Here is a 10,059-nt window from a genome sequence, read left to right as displayed (position 1 = left end):
GCTGTATACTGTACTGTGCTGTATACTCTACTGTGCTGTATACTGTACTGTGCTGTATACTGTACTGTGGTGTGTACTGTGCTGTATACTGTACTGTGCTGTATACTCTACTGTGCTGTATACTGTGCTGTGCTCTATACTCTACTGTTCTGTATACTGTACTGTGGTGTGTACTGTGCTGTATACTGCACTGTGCTGTATACTCTACTGTGCTGTATACTGTACTGTGCTGTATACTGTACTGTGGTGTGTACTGTACTGTGCTGTATACTCTACTGTTCTGTATACTGTGCTGTGCTGTATACTGTACTGTGCTGTATACTGTACTGTAGTGTGTACTGTGCTGTATACTGTACTGTGCTGTATACTCTACTGTGCTGTATACTGTACTGTGCTGTATACTGTACTGTGGTGTGTACTGTGCTGTATACTGTACTGTGCTGTATACTGTACTGTGCTGTATACTCTACTGTGCTGTATACTGTGCTGTGCTCTATACTCTACTGTTCTGTATACTGTACTGTGGTGTGTACTGTGCTGTATACTGCACTGTGCTGTATACTCTACTGTGCTGTATACTGTACTGAGCTCTATACTGTACTGTGCTGTATACTGTGCTGTGCTGTATACTGTACTGTGCTGTATACTGTACTGTGGTGTGTACTGTGCTGTATACTGTGCTGTGGTGTGTACTGTGCTGTATACTGTACTGTGGTGTGTACTGTGCTGTGCTGTATACTGTACTGTGCTGTATACTGTACTGTGCTGTATACTCTACTGTTCTGTATACTGTACTGTGCTGTATACTGTACTGTGGTGTGTACTGTGCTGTATACTGTACTGTGCTGTATACTGTGCTGTATACTCTACTGTGCTGTATACTGTACTGTGCTGTGCTGTATACTGTACTGTGCTGTATACTCTGCTGTTCTGTATACTGTGCTGTGCTGTATACTGTACTGTGCTGTATACTCTGCTGTTCTGTATACTGTGCTGTGCTGTATACTGTACTGTGCTGTATACTGTACTGTAGTGTGTACTGTGCTGTATACTGTACTGTGCTGTATACTCTACTGTGCTGTATACTGTACTGTGCTGTATACTGTGCTGTGCTCTATATTCTACTGTTCTGTATACTGTACTGTGGTGTGTACTGTGCTGTATACTGTGCTGTGCTGTATACTGTACTGTGCTGTATACTGTACTGTGGTGTGTACTGTGCTCTATATTGTGCTCTATACTGTGCTCTATATTGTGCTCTATAATGTGCTCTATATTGTGCTCTATACTGTGCTCTATATGCTGCTGTATACTGTGCTGTATACTGTGCTGTGGTGTGTACTGTGCTGCATACTGTGCTCTATACTGTGCTCTATACTGTGCTCTATATTGTGCTCTATACTGTGCTCTATATTGTGCTCTATACGCTGCTCTATACTGAGCTCTATACTGTGCTGTATACTGTGCTCTATACGCTGATGTATACTGTGCTCTATACGCTGCTGTATACTGTACTCTATACTGTGCTCTATATGCTGATGTATACTGTGCTCTATACGCTGCTGTATACTGTGCTCTATATTGTGCTCTATACACTGCTCTATACGCTGCTCTATACTGTGCTCTATACGCTGCTGTATACTGTGCTCTATACGCTGTTGTATACTGTGCTCTATACTGTGCTCTATATGCTGTTGTATACTGTGCTCTATATTGTGCTCTATATTGTGCTCTATATTGTGCTCTATATTGTGCTCTATACTGTGCTGTATACTATGCTCTATAAGCTGATGTATACTGTGCTCTATACGCTGCTGCATACTGTGCTGTATACTGTGCTCTATATTGTGCTCTATACTGTGCTCTCTACGCTGCTGTATACTGTGCTGCATACTGTGCTCTATGCTGAGCTCTATACTGTGCTCTATATTGTGCTCTATACTCTGCTGTATACTGTGCTGCATACTGTGCTGTGGTGTGTACTGTGCTCTATACTGTGCTCTATACTGTGCTCTATATTGTGCTCTATACGCTGTTGCATACTGTGCTGCATACTGTACTCTATACGCTGCTGTATACTGAGCTCTATACTGAGCTCTATACTGTGCTCTATATTGTGCTCTATATGCTGTTGTATACTGTGCTGCATACTGTGCTCTATACTGAGCTCTATACTGTGCTCTATACGCAGCTGTATACTGTGCTGCATACTGTGCTCTATATTGAGCTCTATACTGTGCTCTATACGCTGCTGTATACTGTGCTATATACTGGGTTGTATACTGTGCTCTATACGCTGCTCTATACTGTGCTCTATGCTGTGTTCTATACTTGACTGTATACTGTGCTCTACACTGAGCTATATACTGAGCTTTATACTGTGCTGTATACTGAGCTCTATACTGTGCTGCATACTGTGCTCTATATTGTGCTCTATACTGTGCTCTATACGCTGCTGTATACTGTGCGCTATACTGTGCTCTATATTGTGCTCTATACTGTGCTCTATACTGTGCTCTATACGCTGCTGTATACTGTGCGCTATACTGTGCGCTATACTGTGCTCTATACTGAGCTCTATACTGTGCTGCATACTGTGCGCTATACTGAGCTCTATACTGTGCTCTATACGCTGTTGTATACTGTGCTGCATACTGTGCTCTATACTGTGTTCTATACTGAGCTCTTTACTGAGCTCTATACTGTGCTCTATACTGTGCTCTATATTGAGCTCTATACTGTGCTCTATATTGAGCTCTATACTGTGCTCTATACGCTGCTGTATACTGTGCTGCATACTGTGCTCTATACTGGGTTGTATACTGTGCTCTATACTCTGCTGTATACTAGACTGTATACTGTGCTCTATACTGTGCTCTATGCTGTGCTGCATGCTGTGCTCTATACTCTGCTGTATACTGAACTGTATACTGAGCTCTATACTGGGTTGTATACTGTGCTCTACCCTGAGCTCTATACTGTGCTCTATACTGTGCTCTATACTGTGCTCTATACTGAGCTCTATACTGGGTTGTATACTGTGCTCTACCCTGAGCTCTATACTGTGCTCTATACTGAGCTCTATACTGGGTTGTATACTTAGTTGTATACTGTGCTCTATACTGAGCTGTATACTGGGTTGTATACTGTGCTCTATACTAAGCTCTATACTGTGCTGCATACTGAGCTCTATACTGTGCTCTATACTGAGCTCTATACTGGGTTATATACTTGGTTGTATACTGTGCTCTATACTGAGCTCTATACTGGGTTGTATAATGTGCTCTATACTGAGCTCTACCCTGAGCTCTACCCTGTGCTCTATACTGGGTTGTATACTGTGCTCTATACTCTGCTGTATATTGGGTTGTATACTATGCTCTATACTCTGCTGTATATTGGGTTGTATACTGTGCTCTATACTCTGCTGTATACTGGGTTGTATACTATGCTCTATACTCTGCTGTATACATGCTGCCACAATCCGCATTCTTCTGAGTTTAGGATTATGCTGCCCTGTATTGTATTTTTTCCTAAAAAATGCTCTGATATCACTTTATCATAATAACTGTAGTTTTCAAAATCTTGAAAGATTGACAAGTTGCGGATTCCAAGAATAAACTGCAGGTCAGTTTGTGCTGAGTATAAAAGCACAGAGGGCAGGAGATTTCTTTACATCCCATCCACTCTGCTGGAACTGTAAGATTCTACATCTAAGGCCATTTCCCCACAATCTGTATTTGGTCAGTATTCTGTCAGTATTTTTTCTCAGGAGTAGGAGCCAAAACCAGGAGTGGGTGATAAATGCGGAATTGGTGACTTGTTTCTATTATACCTTTTCTCTGATTGTTCCTCACCTGGTTTTGGCTCCCACTCCTGAGAAAAATTACTGACCGAATACTGATTGTGGGGCCGTCAGGAGACCCGTGGTTGGTTTCTGTAACGATTCCACCCCTCAGTGCTAAGCTGTCTGTGCAGTGATTGACAGCTCAGTAGTCCAGTCTGGTGCAGGAGTGTGCTGAGCCGTCTGTGCAGTGATTGAGAGCTCAGTTGTCCAGTCAGGTGCAGGAGTGTGCTGAGCCGTCTGTGCAGTGATTGAGAGCTCAGTTGTCCAGTCAGGTGCAGGGGCGTGCTGCGCTGTCTGTGCAGTGATTGAGAGCTCAGTTGTCCAGTCTGGTGCAGGGGCGTGCTGCGCTGTCTGTGCAGTGATTGAGAGCTCAGTTGTCCAGTCTGGTGCAGGGGCGTGCTGAGCTGTCTGTGCAGTGATTGACAGCTCAGTTGTCCAGTCTGGTGCAGGGGCGTGCTGCGCTGTCTGTGCAGTGATTGAGAGCTCAGTTGTCCAGTCTGGTGCAGGGGCGTGCTGCGCTGTCTGTGCAGTGATTGAGAGCTCAGTTGTCCAGTCTGGTGCAGGAGTGTGCTGAGCCGTCTGTGCAGTGATTGACAGCTCAGTTGTCCAGTCTGGTGCAGGGGCGTGCTGAGCTGTCGGTGCAGTAATTGACAGCTCAGTTGTCCAGTCTGGTGCAGGGGCGTGCTAAGCTGTCTGTGTTTTGATTGACAGCTCGGCCGTCCAATCTGAGACCGGGAGGGTGCTGAGCTCTCATGAGGTGCTCTCAATTCCCATAATTTCTCAGCTATTTAACTGAGCTGGCAGTCGCAGATAGCTGTCAGTCGTAGCTTCAGCTAAGTGTGGTTTGTTATTCTGTGTCTTGTATTTTGCTCATTGATCTATCGCTGCCTGACCTTGGACCTCGTTCTGACCATCCGTCTGTTTAACCCCTTTGCTTTGATCCGCTATCCTCCTGGTATTCTGACCTTGGACTGTTACCTGACAATGCCTTTGTCTCTTCCCTCTGTTTATGACATCCCTCCTGGCTTTTGACCTCGGACTCCTCGACTTTCCCGACTCACGGCTTGTCCATGAAAAGTGACTCCGTGTCACAGTTCCCAGTCGGAAAAGTGAAACACAAATATGTGAATCCGGCCTGAATGTAACTTCTGTCAATATCTCCAAGGCAAAAAGCTCCCATCCCTACGCAAATTAGATCATCTGAATCTTAGTCACATGATTACAAGAAAATAAATACTGATGAAATAATAAACTTGTTCTTGATAAAAAATAGTAACGTAATGATTGTAGCACATCTATATAAGCAATGTGCAATTTTCATCAGGGAGGCAGCAAATTCTGGAGTGGGGAAACCTTGTGATTTACGATTCACTGTTGTTTTACTGGACTATTGTCTCTACATGACCAAATGTCTCAAATATAATAATAATAATAATGTTTTTATTTTTATAGCGCCAACATATTCCGCAGCACTTTACAAATTTTAGGGGGGACATATACAGACAATACAGAATAAGCATATCTCATATCGAAAGGAGTGAGGGCCCTGCTCGCAAGCTTACAGTCTATGAGGAAATGGGGAAAACACAAAAGGTAAAAAGTACATATATTGTATAATGCAGCCTTGATATACTAAATAGGATAATAATACATGGACTGGTCGTCAGCCAGTATGTGTGCAGTCCTGACAGAGGGTATTAAGTGCATGGTTGGTATGAACCTGAAGTTGAAGAAGATTTTAATATGGGGGAAAACTGCGATGGACAGAGTGTGTTTAGGCGATACGCCAGTCTAAAGAAATGTGTTTTTAGGGTTCGCTTGAAACTGTCGGTATTGGGAATTAATCGAACTGTCCTGGGTAGTGCATTCCAAAGAATTGGTGCAGCACGCGAGAAATTTTGGAGACGGGAGTGGGAAGTCCGGATTATGGAGGATTTTAGTTTTAAGTCATTTGCAGAACGGAGGGCACGTGTAGGGTGGTAGACTGAGACAAGAGAGGAGATGTAGGGGGGTACTGAAGCATGGAGCGCTTTGTGGGTAAACGTGATGAGTTTAAATTGAACTCTATATTGGATGGGTAACCAATGCAATGACTGGCACAGGGAAGAGGCATCGGAGTAGCGGTTGGCGATGAATATGATCCTGGCTGCTGCGTTAAGGACGGATTGGAGAGGGGAGAGTTTAGTAAGAGGGAGCCCGATAAGTAGAGAGTTGCAGTAGTCGAGACGAGAATGAATAAGAGCTACAGTAAGAGTTTTTGCCGAGTCAAATGTGAGAAAAGTCCTGATTCTTGAGATGTTTTTGAAGTGTAGATGACATGAACGAGCGAGTGATTTGATGTGAGGAGTGAAAGAAAGATCTGAATCAAAAATGACCCCCAGACAGCGGGCTTGTTGCTGGGGAGTAATGGTTGAGCCACAAACAGAAATGGCAATATCGGGCACAGGTAGGTTAGTGGAGGGAGGAAAGACGAGTAGTTCAGTTTTTGACAGATTCAGTTTTAGACAGAGGGAGGACATAATGTTAGACACAGCAGAAAGACAATCACTGGTCTTTTGTAATAATGCAGGGGTGATGTCCGGAGCAGAGGTGTATAATTGGGTGTCATCAGCATAGAGATGGTACTGAAAACCGAATATGCTGATTGTTTGTCCAATGGGAGTGGTGTATAAGGAGAAAAGAAGGGGGCCTAGGACTGATCCTTGAGGAACCCCTACAGTAAGGGGAAGGAGAGAGCCGGCAAAAGACACAGAGAAGGAACGGTCAGAGAGATAGGAGGAGAACCAGGAGAGAACAGTGTCCTTGAGGCCAATAGTGCGGAGCATAGTGAGGAGGAGCTGATGATCCACAGTGTCGAATGCTGCAGAGAGATCAAGGAGAATCAGCAGGGAGTAGTGACCATTAGATTTAGCTGTTAGTAGATCATTAGAGACTTTAGTGAGGGCAGTTTCAGTAGAATGTAAAGAGCGGAAACCAGATTGTAAAGGGTCAAGAAGAGAGTTGTCTGAGAGATAGCGGATTAGACGGGAATGGACCAGGCGTTCCAAGAGTTTAGAGATAAATGGAAGATTGGAAACAGGTCTGTAGTTGGCCGTGCAGTTCTGGTCAACGGATGGTTTTTTAAGTAATGGTTGTATGCTGGCGTGTTTAAAAGAAGAGGGAAAGATACCAGATGAGAGGGAAAGGTTGAAAATTTTAGTTAGGTGAGTGGTGACAGCTGGAGCAAGGGACTGAAGGAGATGTGAGGGGATAGGGTCACTGGTGCAGGTGGTAGGGCAAGAAGATGCAAGGAGCCTGATCACTTCATCTTCCGTGACTGGTTCGAAGTCAGAAAGTGAGCAAGATACAATGTGGCAGGGGAGAGCATGCATAACATTTGGGGATTGGGAGAAAATTTCCTGTCGGATATGGTCAATTTTTTCTTTGAAATAATTGGCCAGATCGTCAGCGCTGAGGTCGGTGTTCGGGGCCTGTGTTGTTTGATTGAGGAGAGAATGAAACGTGTCAAAGAGTCGTTTAGGATTATTGGAAAGTGAGATGATGAGGTTGTTAAAGTAGGTTTGTTTGGAGAGGTGAAGCGCAGAGTTATATGTTTTCAGCTTAAATTTATAATGGAGGATATTGTCTCTATATGGACAATCAAAACCTAAGAAAAACAAAATGAACAAATACCCTGCAGTAAGTAAATAGTAATAGTACATGTAAATAACATAGGGTACTTAGTTAATAATATTTTGATCGAAAAAGCCTAAAAGCCATCCTACCACATCAGCCCCGGTCCTGCTCTGCCCCCATCTATATTGAGGTCGGTTGACACAAGGTTTTAATACTAGAGATAGGACCGTCCTGATTGGGTCACTTTGTCGCGGAGGGATGGCTTTTACGCTTTTTTGATCAAAATAGTATTAACTAAGAACCCTACAATATTTACATGTACTATTACTATTTATTTATTTACTTTATTACATTGTATTTTCTCATTTTACTTTTATCTTAGGTTTTGTCTGTTAAATGTCCACAGGGTGACCGCGCTCCTATACATTGCACTTATACAAACTTATGTTCTGGCTTATTTCTTCGTTTTTTTTTCTATATGGACAAATGCAAATATAGTTGTAAATGTCCTTTACCAGGATTTACCATTAGTTGTTTGATTCAGTGCAGCGTTGGGTGCCAGCGGAGAGGGTATAGCAAGTAATGCCTCCTCTCACCCAAGAATTATGCCCCCTGAGTGCAAGCTTAAAAAGCAATGAAGCCACCTCCCTCAAAAGGTAAAAATGGCACCTTTGTGCCACTGCTCACAAAAAACACGAGGGTTTATACTGTAGTAAATGAAGAATGGCGCTATCAGGCTCACATAATTTTCGAAAATCAGAAAAGCCCTTTAATGGCCTGTTTCTACAGGCCGGTCAGAATCTTCTGGTTACACAGGACGATATGCTGCCGATAAAGATGATTTTAAAGGGAACCTTTTACTTGTTTCAAGCTGCCCAAACCACAGGCAGCATGAATCGCAGCCTGGCTGTAGGATCAAAGTATACTCTGAAGATCTGGTTGGGGACCATAAACATGGACAAGACTAGTCTGGCTCTGCCTTTGGCTAGCTATTCCGTTCGCCGCTGCTCGTGATTTACAGATCTCTGCATTCTGTGTACATAAGGAGAAGCCTGTCAATCACAGATGTCATCTGAGTGCAGCCCGATGTTTCCACACAGTCATTAACCTGCATGGCCTGTGCATGCAGTGATTTTTCCACAGACAGCCCCATAGAATTATATTCGGACGAGTGCTATCTGTCAAAATTACTGGTAGCACTCGTCCAAATATTATGGACCTAACAGCACTGGGAAGAGCCGGCTGGGGACCATAGGAAGAGTTGAGACTAATCTTCATTTTCAAAGTATATTTTCTCTGCAACTCATTATGCAGCCAAGCTGCCATTCATACCATACGTAGTTTGCACATCATGTATCGCTTGATGCGTAGCTAGGGGTTCAGCTTCAGGGGGTGCGAAACATCTGAGTGGGTCCCTAACCTGATTACAACTATGATGTTGCACCCTAATTGTGGGTATAGGGGAACCTCAGCAGATGACCCACACTGTATGAAAGCCCCCACAGTAGCCCCTAAACTATATAATGTCCTCCACAGTGGCTCCCACACTGTATAATGGCCCCCACATTAGCTTCCACGCTGTATAATGGCCCCCGCATTAGCTCCCACGTTGTATAATGGCCCCGGCATTAGCTCACACACTGTATAATGGCCCCGGCATTAGCTCCCACACAGTATAATGGCTCCCGCATTAGCTCCCACATTGTATAATGGCCCCTGCATTAGCTCCCACATTGTATAATGGCCCCGGCATTAGCTCCCACACAGTATAATGGCCCCTACATTAGCTCCCACACTGTATAATGGCCCCTACATTAGCTCCCACACTGTATAATGGCCCCTACATTAGCTCCCACATTGTATAATGGCCCCAGCATTAGCTCCCACATTGTATAATGGCCCCGGCATTAGCTCCCACATTGTATAATGGCCCCAGCATTACCTCCCACATTGTATAATGGCCCCAGCATTACCTCCCACATTGTATAATGGCCCCGGCATTAGCTCCCACATTGTATAATGGCCCCGGCATTAGCTCCCACATTGTATAATGGCCCCGGCATTAGCTCCCACATTGTATAATGGCCCCGGCATTAGTTCCCACACAGTATAATGGCCCCTACATTAGCTCCCACATTGTATAATGGCCCCGGCATTAGCTCCCACACAGTATAATGGCCCCTACATTAGCTCCCACACTGTATAATGGCCCCTACATTAGCTCCCACATTGTATAATGGCCCCTGCATTAGCTCCCACATTGTATAATGGCCCCGGCATTAGCTCCCACATTGTATAATGGCCCCAGCATTACCTCCCACATTGTATAATGGCCCCGGCATTAGCTCCCACATTGTATAATGGCCCCGGCATTAGCTCCCACACTGTATAATGGCCCCAGCATTAGCTCCCACATTGTATAATGGCCCCAGCATTAGCTCCCACATTGTATAATGGCCCCGGCATTAGCTCCCACATTGTATAATGGCCCCAGCATTACCTCCCACATTGTATAATGGCCCCGGCATTAGCTCCCACATTGTATAATGGCCCCGGCATTAGCTCCCACACTGTATAATGGCCCCAGCATTAGCTCC

The sequence above is a fragment of the Phyllobates terribilis genome, unplaced genomic scaffold, assembly GCF_046119375.1.
Source record: "Phyllobates terribilis strain yellow unplaced genomic scaffold, ASM4611937v1 Scaffold_5__5_contigs__length_657084704, whole genome shotgun sequence".
NCBI classification, from domain to species: domain Eukaryota; kingdom Metazoa; phylum Chordata; class Amphibia; order Anura; family Dendrobatidae; genus Phyllobates; species Phyllobates terribilis.
This window is presented reverse-complemented; position numbering follows the sequence as displayed.